Genomic DNA, 11,100 nt, shown 5'->3' on the forward strand with positions numbered 1-11,100 from the left:
CAAACTATTCTCTGAGCAATTTCTTCAAACAAAGACTGTGTGTGTGCAAACATGCTGTTTTCCAGGAATATCTACTCTCTACAAAAGCCAAAAAAAAATTTAGAGGAAAATTTAAGACAGTTTTAAGAACACAGTGAGCTGAATTTTTAACCTCTTTCTCTTAGGGAGTGGAATTTAACATTTTCCTTACAGTGAGAGCCACTGGGCTGTGCTGATGGCTGGTCACATGGTGTGTTGTTCATCAAGAGAGTCCACGGATACGCAGTCAAGCTGGCAGGACAATGCAGGGAATGTCAGGGAATAAAAGTTGAATTACGGACCACAACCCATGCTTCCTTGCCTGAACATAGGGCTGGAAGTGGAGACCCTCACTAAATGAATAGAGCCTGCCTGCCTAGGGCCTAAAGAGGGAGGAGAAATCAACTTGACAGGCTTTTCCTACACATGCAGTGGGCCTCCAGCTCATAAAGAAAGCGCTGTGTCTCTCTCACCCACCTCCAAGAGGTTCATTGTCAGGATGCCTCTCCTGCCTTCTGACCAGCCCAGGGTGGCTTGTAGAAGCAGCGTTTCAATAGCTAGAAGAAAAGAGAGAAGGGCAGGGATGGGAGAAGACACCTAACTGATTGTTATTTCCTTCCATCCCTTTCCTTCCTCCTTCCCATCCTCTCTCCCTTTATTGCATCCTTTGCTCATGTTTGCAAAAGTTTGGCTTAAGCAACTGCTCCTGTCATCTCTTGTGAAGGGGCAAGACTGTCAGTGGTAAGATATTCCTGACAAATTGGACTTGGTACCTTGCTCCTATGTTGTGGTCACAGGAACAAAGCGCTGTATATTCAATTTCTCTCTTTGAAGAGAAGAGCAGCAGGTCCCAGAAGCCAGGCTGATGGGTGTCAATACCCAGGCAAGAATCTCAGCCTAAAGCAACTCCCAGCAAATTGGGCCCGAGTCCAGGACAAACTTTTATGTTCCTTGGAATTTGGGGAATCTTTAAATGTCTAATTGAACAGATGGTGAGGGCTGGCTTTTGACATTTTTTTTGTTCCTTGAGTGGTTTATTGAAGAGTAAAAATCTTCCCTGTAATTTTGAAGGTGAACTTTTATTCCTATCCCTTTCCATGATTACATACAAACTCCAGGAAATGATAGAGATGACTTGGTTAATAGTGTTTCTCATGCAATATGCAAATTGACCAAACATGGGAATGACTGGTCGCTATGATGCGCACTGACCACCAGGGGGAAAACGCTCAATGCAGGAGCTGCCCCCTGGTGCTCAATGCGCTCCCACAGGGGGAGCGCTGCTCAGCCAGAAGCCGGGCTCATGGCTGGAGAGCACCGCAGCCATGGCGGGAGCCTCTCCCGCCTCCTCAGCAGCACTAAGGAGCAGCGAGCTGAGAGGTAAGGAGTGAGCAGGTGGGTGGTAAGGAGGGAGGGGTCCGGACTGCAAGAGGATGCAGGCTGGGCTGAGGGACTCTCCCCCCACTCCCCCCCCCAGTGCATGAATTTCATGCACCGGGCCTCTCGTGTACACACACACACACACACACACACACACACACACACATACACATTTAGAGAGAGAGATTATGAGTGAGATATACGAGTCATTCCTTTAGATGTTTTATCTTTTAGAAAAGAATAGAGGCATTTTGAATGTCAATTTGGGCATGACTGTGCACAGTCTGGGTCGTCCAGGACCCGGAGACAGTGAGATGGGAGTGTGTGTGAGTATATGTGTGTGTATCAATGTGTGTGAGTGTTAATGTGTGTGTATCAATGTGTGTGAGTGTTAATGTGTGTGTATCAATGTGTGTGAGTGTTAATGTGTGTGTATCAATGTGTGTGAGTGTTAATGTGTGTGTATCAATGTGTGTTAATGTGTGTGTGTGTTATGTAAGTGTGTATTTGTTTGAGTGTGTGTGTATTTGTATGAGTGTGTGTGTGAGAGAGAGAGAGAGAAGAGAGAGAGAGAGAGAGAGAGAGAGAGAGAGAGAGAGAGAGAGAGAGACGGGGTGATCTATTCTGAGAAGATGGGGCCTGGATCACAGGAAAGCAGCATTTTCTGGCCTGGGTGAGCAGCAAGCCGTAGAGTGTGCATGGGTAAGGTAGGTGAACACGCTTTTAAATTAGCCTGAAACACTAGCTGGCATAGATTTTTTTTCTGCTCCTGGGCAGTCACGTCAGGAGGGCCCGTAGGAGAGAGCTCATTATCATTCCTGAGGCATTCCGGAGTCCCTGGCCTCTAAGGAAGCGGCACCTGCCAGAAATCTCTGTGTTCCCCTACCTCCTTAATCCCTCAGCAAAGCCCTCTGCTCCCCACTCGGCATCAGCTTCACAGGATGTGTTTCTGCGCTTTCTCCCCAGGAAGTGCCGGGCTTCCTCCAGGGGCGGCCCTGGGCACTGTCGTGGAGGCCATCAGGCAGAGCACAGGAGTAATGGAAAGGGAGGAAGGAGAGCGCGGGCTGCTGCTGAGGGCAGGGTGTGGGGCGACTTCAGGGAGATTCGGGCAGAACAGAGAGGGGGAGGGGAAGAAATGTACTAGCAAAGGACTGAGCTCTCACTTGTGGGACAGGCACTGCCTGAAGTACTGCTATCGTTATTTTCATTTTACGAAGAAGAAAGCAGAAACACAGCCAAGGTTAAATAATGGGCACCAGGTCACGTCGGCAGTAAGCGGCAGAGTTGGGACCCCGGCAGTCTGATTCGACTGCCCAAGCTCATAAACATCCCGCCAGGGTGGTTATGAAACAGAGCCGGAAGGACAGGAGTGAGCCAAGGCCGGGGACGGACTGGTCAGAGGAGGGCAAAGGGAGAAGGGAAGTGGAGAGTTCTCCACACTGTCGCGTCACATTGCAGGTGACGGCCCCTGAGACTGGAAATGAGACTTGAAACTTATGAGTGTGGCTCAGAGCCTCAGGCTCCGCACCCATAAGCTATGCGTGACAAGCTGGGCAAGGGCTTGTTGGGATTCTACGCAATAATGCAGATGGAGCGCATGCACTTTGGGCGTTACTGAATGCTTTGTATGAGGTAGTCTCTACATGTTGAAGTCGTGTCTGTTAACAGGACGAAAAGGAAGCTTAATTTGACCATTGCACCTGTGTGCAGGGTGAGCTGCTGCTTTCCTTGTATTTTTCTGGCTGCTGTCCCTACGTTCCTGTTGGGTAGCACTGTCATCTTATGGGCTCTCGCTGCTCTGCTGATTTTTCTGTGTCAGAAGGATCTGCTCCTTTCCTTTCCCAGGATCAGTGATCCTGGCCTTCCGAGCCTGACGTATTGATCGTCCTGTTAGTTGCTGCCATTGCTAGGAGGTATGAGTGGCAAAGTCATGGCAATGAACCCAACAGCTGCTGGGATCCCAAGGGCCACACTTTTTTCTGTCTTGCCATAGCAGGGCGATTCGCTCAAAGTCAATCAGAATTGATTCTTCTATTTTCTTTACAGCGACTAGTAGCATCTCCGAGTTTACCAACCCCTGTTGTCGCTGGCCCTGGTGCTGTGTAGAGGATGCTTTCTACATGGATAAAGTAGTAGAGGAGACAGGTGTGCCTTATTCCCTGCAGGTTGTTCATTAATCGTTACTTGAAATGTCACTGCTAGGACATTTTGATTTTTAATAGAAAAATGGAGAAGAAAGAAAAGCCTGTAGAACCCTAAGGGATACATCTTCTGGACCTAGAACTTCAGGTTTTGGCACCAGAATGCTTAGCATCTGAAATTCCCAATTCTGGGACCTCCCACTTTGGATTCCTTCTGAAATGCAGTAACTATTCAAATATATTAATCTGAATATCAAGCATGATGTATAACGTTCCAGTAACTGGGTACTGTCATTTGCAATAAAAGAAATGAGGGGGGGGGGGAAGTCACTAGATTTTTAAAAGCTGTTTTGTAAATGTCTCCATTACCATTATTCTGTCAAAGTTTAAAATCTTTAGGATTCAAATTTTTACTACAAAAACTAGTTCATGTTCTTCACATGCTGGTAAATTTTAAGGTCATGAGGTAACCTTTCCTTCTTTCCTTCATTCCCGCCTTTCTTCTTTCTGCAAATGTTATTAGGAACTAATTAAATTTTAGAAAACTTATTATTAAACTCCAATCATGAGAGAGCATGGTTGCCACCCTCAGGGAACTCAGACTGGTTAATAACCTCCAACTTAAAAATCACCTCGTGTCTGAAGGCTTTCCCAGCTTTAGCCAGTCATTGGTGTCTTCTCTATGTGTTCCTATAGCTTTCTGGTTTTACCTATATTATAGAAATTCTCAGAGTGTATTATAATTATGTTTTTTAAAAGCTTTATAATTTTATTGTTATTATTTTATTATTTTCATTTTCCAGTTACCATCGGCATACAATAATATTTTGGTTTTGTTTCTCTCTCTAAATGAATGGAGTGTAAAGACCATGCCCCTTTTCTCTTTGTATTTTTTGGAATATAATTTTTAAAAATATATTTTTATTGATTTCAGAGAGGAAGAGAGAGGGAGAGAGAGATGGAAACATCAATGATGATAGAGAATCATTGATCAGCTGCCTCCTGCACGCCCCCTACTGGGGATTGAGCCCCCTACTGGGCATATGCCTTGACCTGGAATTGAATTGTGACCTCCTGGTTCATATGTTGATGCTCAACCACTGAGCCACACCAGCTGGGCTGAGAGATAATTTTCCATGGCATTTCATATAAACTTTTATTATGGATTACCTTTGCTATACCTTGTACAGCAAACAGCCTTGGAAGATATAGTGTCTCACTATAGGGCAGAGGGAAGATTTTTTTTTTTTCTTCTGACCAGGACAATAAGAATATCATCTTTGGGGTAAAGGTTGAGTAGATTTTAGCACCCACTTTAAAAGATGGGGTTTCCTAAGCTCTGGGTTACTCAGCTGTGACACAAACCCATCATGTGTGCAGCATTCACCTGGGACTGCCTCCATCTCACCTGCAATCAACTTGGGAGGGCTGGGAAGGGACATTGGTATGAATATAACGCTCATATTGTCCAATGTACTGTGAGTTATCAAGTCTTTTCCTCTGACCCAAGGTCTTGTATCTTCTGCCAACATCAATAGCTTGCAGGTAGGGCAAACCTCAGACTTCACTGTTACTGACAGTTATTGTAATACCTACCATGCTGCCTGGCACAGGGTAGGGGAGTGAACTAAATGTTCAGTTTTCATTTAACTGCGATTTTATTTTACCTATAGGGTGAATGTTTTCAACAATATTTTTCACTTACTAGCTGTGTTATCTTGGTAAATTTCTTACTCTGCCTCACCTCAGTTTCCTTCTGTGTAAAATGGGAAGAATAGAAGTATCTGCATTGCAGGTTTGTGGAAGATATGGAGATGCACTGCCTTTTGGGAAGGACTTGTCACTCAGCTGTGGGGACAGCTTGCACAGTCACATCACCTGAGGTCACAGCCTTCCCTGGGCAGTCTGCATCCAGTGACTGAGCAATGGTTTGAATGGGTTGAATAAGAGACAACCATTCAGGTTCCATATGGGACAACTGTTTGGGGCAATTATTTGCATCGGAGGCCCCTGCTGGATTGTCTGCACAACAAGCCTGTTTCTCCCTCCGTGCAATTGTGTTTCCTTCTAAAGATTTTCCCTTCCTTTTACAGGTTTTGATCCCTAAAACATCTCGCTCTCCCACTCCCTCCCTGCCCCAAACTCTGTCCCAATATCAGCCTCAGGAGCACCCACCTGCATCAGGATCATTGAGGTGGTGAGAGTGAGGGCGGGCAAATCACGCAGAGCAGCGCTTGCACATGGTGATGCACATTAAACACCCGCTTAGTATAGTTATCACTAAAACGATGGTGATGATGGGCTATATGGAACACCCTGGAAGCATGGATCCTGCAACTGAGAATGTCTGTGCTCCCCTGAGTGTGTCCGGTAAAGAGCACAAAGGAGTCATGAAGTAACTTAAAACCATACAATAAGGTGATTAGTTGAAACAATCAGATAGATATTCAACCTGGAGATGGAAAGCTGATGAAGAACCTGGAATCTGTCTGCCAATATTCAAAAGGCTGTGATCTGGAAGTGAGATTAGATTTATTTTAGGCGAACTCAAAAGTGAAGACTTGGAAAGCTTTTGAACATAGCTGCTTAGAATGGTCCAGGCTCTCGGAGGAGTGACCCTTGTCAAGGATATTGTCGAGAGGACTCAAGGTCTTGATGAGGATGAGCAGGGTGGGTATAGACCTGATGATCGCTGAGATCACTGGTTTGGAAGAAAATTTAGAAATGCATTAGTTTAACTTTCTATATGAAGCAGAACATTCATATTTGCTTTCTCAATATTTCCAAAACAAGTATCTTAGAGTTGTTTGCTGTGCATTGTTGACACTGAGTGGCAAAGTTTTAATTTCTGTTGTTAGTTTAATGTGTCTGTTGTAATATATGTACTCAAATAGACAGCTAAATATCTACAACTTCATTGAATAATAGAATGCCTGGAGCTGCGGAAGTTGAAAAAATAAGAGTACATACTAGCGAGAGATGCTGTTGAAAAGTTCCTGGAGAGCAGGGGGATTAGGACACTGTGGGGAAAATCCTTTTTGTTTGGGGAAGAAGACTTGAGTGGCTCATTTTGGTAAAGTAGATGTGAGGTAAAGGTCCTATTCCTGACTGCTCTGGGTTTATTTCCTGTCCCCATTTTAAAAGTTGCTGGGGAAGAGGTTGTTGTGGAGTGAACGACCACTGGAGTCCAGACCAAATTAAAATTTAGGAAGCCTTTATAGCCAGCTGGCGACTGCTCTCTCTCCACGCAGGGAGTCCAGAGAGCAGCACCGACCCTTTGTGCGGGACCACTTTTACGCACATTAACCACATCCTGTTTTTGCAGAACAAGTAACCCAAGACAAAACAATTTTTCCTAAGCAACGTCAGGATCATGCCATTGACGACCATGTTATTTATAGGGCCATCCTGTTCTTCAGAAAGCTGACAGTGATCTATGAAAGAAGGCCTATGTGCTGGGAAGGGGCCATGAGACCGTATCTCAAGGCCTGGCCTGGTGTCAGCACTGACAACTCTATCTGGGGCATAGTCCACGGTCTCTCTGGAATGGGCAAAAATTCCCACTCTCCAACAAGGTGAGCAACTTTGCCAAAGAGCCTTCTGGAGACATGATGCTCTAGACTTTGATAACTTGCCTTTAAGTTTGAAAACTACTAAACTTCACTTGATGTACTTGGGTGGCCCTGCCTGGACCAGTCCTGATGTGAAAGTGCCTGGAAGGAAAGTCATGTTCTGAATCCTGAGCTGGGAATGCAAGCTTTTGAGAGGTTCTAGAGAGCTTGCTCACAGCACAGCACCCGGCGGACTCAGCATTCCTGGCATCATAAAGAGGTCTGGTAAGTGTGTGTGTGTGTGTGTGTGGGGGGGTGTTGGTCACAGAGAAAGGCACAAATAGCATCATTTACCCAGGGTTACCTTAGTCACACATTTTTACCTTCTCTCAAGCCCTGGCAATGCCCTTTGTCCCCCCGTAGTCCTGAGGATGATATGCTGTTGTCAAACATCTTGATTATGGGCTTCTCCTCTTTTGCACTGGGCAGGCTATGTAGACAACAACTGGAAAGGAAGGTCTCATCACCTGCAACCAGTTCTGGTTGACATCACGGTCAACTGCTTTTGGGTGGAGTGAGTGAAGTTATACATAATAAAGTGTTCTCTCTCTCTCTCTTAATAGTAAAACTAGATGATTCCAGTCCATATCTAAAACTGATTTCTTGGGTCAAGATAGGGACATCTCAAAGGAGCCCTTTCATGATGTTCTGATGCGCACATACATGTTTTCAGCTGCAGGTAGTGCTAGTAAAGTCTGCCCTACAAGCTCAGAGGGGTTCCTAGGCAAACGGGTCCACCCCCTTTTCTTTAGTTCTGTTAACCTGACTGACACATTTCACTTTTCCATCCTATATCTGCTGTATTTCTTTTGGACAATCATTGCCAGGTTTAACACAAAGGGTCCTGTCTCCTAGGAAGTTTCCAATGATGCTTTGCGTGGGGAGACCAGAGGCAGATAGAACACTGGGAAGAGGCTTTGCCTTTTTCTCCTGTCTTCTGAGAAACTGACATGAGAACCTGGAATCTGCGTAGCTAGCTCACGCCCCGGTCACTAAATTACTGCCGGACTCCATGATTTTTGGCAGTGGCAGCAGCAGCAGCAAATACGATTAAGGATGCTGCATTTCAGGGGGCTGAGGAGACGTTCTCATGTCTTTTCTTTGAATCGCTAATAAGCAGGACTGACCCTCTTTGTTTGAATAAAACCCCAGGACTTCATAGACTTATTATAAAAAGGGAGTGAGACCCTTGTGAGAAAATAGAGACATCCTACCTAATAATAGACAAATATGCAAATTGACCGTACCTTCGCTATGCCTGCGATTGGCCAGGAGGTGCGGGGGGGGCGGGACTCGGGGGGGCCGGGGTGGCTGATTGGGCCGGCGGGACGCTGAGCTCATGGCTGTGCTGTGGCACAGAAGGGGCCACTGGGGCAGCGAGCTCACGTCCCACTGCGGACCATCAAAAGCGGGGGAGCTGGGTGCCTGTCCGCTCAGGCACCAGGCCTTTCAGAAGCCTCCAGCGGGGTGGAGGCTTCTGAAAGGCCTGTGCACCAGGGGACAGGCACCCAGCTCCCCCACGATCGAAAGCGAAAGCGTGTAGGGGACCCTACATGTGCATGATTCAATCATGCACTGAGCCTCTAGTTCTCCAGGTAAGTGGGAGTGGCTGGGAGAGGATTAATTTAAGTACTAAAGGGGATATATCCCTTTTTTAATGAGGTGGAATATGCTAGATGCCACTGGTTAGGATAATCTAGCTCACGGCAGAATCTACAACCATGCATAACATGACATCGTGAGAATCCAATGAGCCTGATTGGATTTTAGTCAAGCTACATGTCATACCCAAATTAATATGAACCACCATCTCAGTCCTTCGTCATGGTGTATGCGTCTATCTCCTTTGTTAGTTTAAGACCCTTCTTTAGGTGGTGAGTGTTCCCTATATAGGTGAGATGTTCAGTCATAAGTCAATAAATTTCAAGCACAAAGATATTTGTTGAAAAAACTCAGCTTCAAAGTCTGATGAGAAGATGGTGAGTCAAGGACACAAGGACTGACTTACCTATTTTAGGCACTAGTGCAAAAGGGCATTGAAGGTGCTCCCACTGCCGTGACATCCACAGTGGGCACCTCTGTGATAAAAGAAGCAAAATGAGTTAAAATTCAAACCAGCAGGGGAGGATTATGGGACTGTTCGTAGAGAAGGCAGAACAGAAGCTCCTGCTTAGTAACTCTCCCTGTAAGTTCTTGCCAGACATTGTATAAACATTTAACTCAAGGAACAGAAATAAATCGTGACCACCATTTCGGTGATAACATAGTCTCTGCTATTCTGATGTTTTCCCAAATACCCTGCAGCTGAGTGTAGTAACTTCTCTATCCTTTGATAGGAATGTCTCTTAGGGAAGTCTTTTAATGCGAAATGCTGATTCCAGAAGCTTCCTATTGTCTGGAAATATTCTGCTTATACGCTCAACTAGCTACATGGAGTCTGGGGGGAAAAGATAGAAAGAAAAAAGAAAAGGAAAAGACAGACATTTCATTTCATTTCTCCAGGTGTTTCCCTTCACATTAACTTGACTTAGACAATTATCTCCCAAAGTAGTAACACTTTTGACCACTAATCAGTAGATAACACAGCCAGGGGAAATAGGGACTAGATGAAATAATAGAATTGAGCCTCTGGATTTTTCCCTTAGCCATTATAAGGGTAGGAAAGGGACCAGATCAAAAATTAAAGAATCCAAACAAAAATATCCATTTGTCCATAGAGAGACCACATGCACTTGATGGAAAGAAGCCCAGAACATACAAGATCGGTTTTTAAAATCTTTTTTTTTTTTGGCAAATTTTAAATGTTTTAAAATACTGTGTAGGCAGGACAAAACTAGGGGTGGTGTATCAACCATAGTCTGCTTTTTTCCCCCTTTAAAGCAATATTTTAAATACTCTGTAGTGGATTCATTCTACCTTGACAAAACAAGTTCCATAGCAGCATTGTTTTTAATAGCAACAAACAGGAAATTGTTGTTTCCGCCAGTACATTGTGTAAATCAGGAATAGGTAAACTATGACCTGTGGGCCAAATCCAGTCTGCAATCATGACTTCTATAAATCTAATTTAGTTTATTTTCAAATTGGAGTACAGCCATACCTGTCAATTATGTATTGTGCAAGTCAGAGTTGAGTGGTTGTGAAAGAGACCATGTAACTCACAAAGCCTGAAATATTTACTGTATGATCCTTTGCAGAAAAACATTTGCCAACCACTGATATAAATGGTTGCATAAGCATTCAATGGGATACTCTACTACCATTAAAAGAATACAAAAGATTGGTATATAATGATGTGAATAGATATCTGCTATCAAGAAAAAAGTGAATCAAAATAGAGTGGTATAAGTATAGTTAAATCCCATTTGCCTAAAAACAAAGAATATACTAGTAAATATATGTCAAAATTTTCTGAAAGAGTGTATAAGAAACTTTACAATGATTACCTCTAGGAAGTGGATGTAGAAGGTAGCATTGGGGAGAGGGAAAGGGGAGGGAGGAAGAGAGAAATATTTACTTGATAATATTTTCTATCATTACATTTTAAAAAATATGCTTTTTTAATTGATTTTTTTGAGAGAGAGGAAGGGTGAGGGAGAGAGAGAGTTAGAAACATTGATGAGAGAGAAACATTGATCATCTGCTTCCTGCATGCCCTCTACTTGAGATCCAGCCTACAACCCAGGCATTTGCCCTGACTGGGAATTGAACAGGCAACCTCTTGGTGCATGGAACCAACTGGGCTAGCATTAAAATTTTAAAAATTTTAAATTGTCATATATTACATTTATATTTGAAAATAAACTAAATTAAATTTATAGAAGTCATGGGCATTTGTTAACATATTTTTTTATAGTATGAATTAATATAATGTCTAATAGCATAATAATAATGTCAGTCTTTGTTTTTTTTTTATCTTGTGAATATTTTTGTTGAACATTGATGTAGTT

The 11,100-nt window shown here is 43.9% G+C and overlaps 1 long non-coding RNA gene across 1 annotated transcript; it reads right to left on the reverse strand.

The window, feature by feature from the left end:
* Positions 1 to 6,054: 6,054 nt before the first annotated feature.
* LOC114234761 (uncharacterized) lies at positions 6,055 to 7,589 on the reverse strand. The gene is made up of 2 exons (XR_003620944.2): positions 7,474 to 7,589; positions 6,055 to 6,240 (listed from the first exon to the last, which is right to left on the reverse strand). It is a non-coding gene; the product is annotated as an uncharacterized LOC114234761 (long non-coding RNA).
* Between the last annotated feature and the right edge of the window lie 3,511 nt (positions 7,590 to 11,100).

The sequence above is a fragment of the Eptesicus fuscus genome, chromosome 5 (genome assembly GCF_027574615.1).
Source record: "Eptesicus fuscus isolate TK198812 chromosome 5, DD_ASM_mEF_20220401, whole genome shotgun sequence".
NCBI lineage: Eukaryota > Metazoa > Chordata > Mammalia > Chiroptera > Vespertilionidae > Eptesicus > Eptesicus fuscus.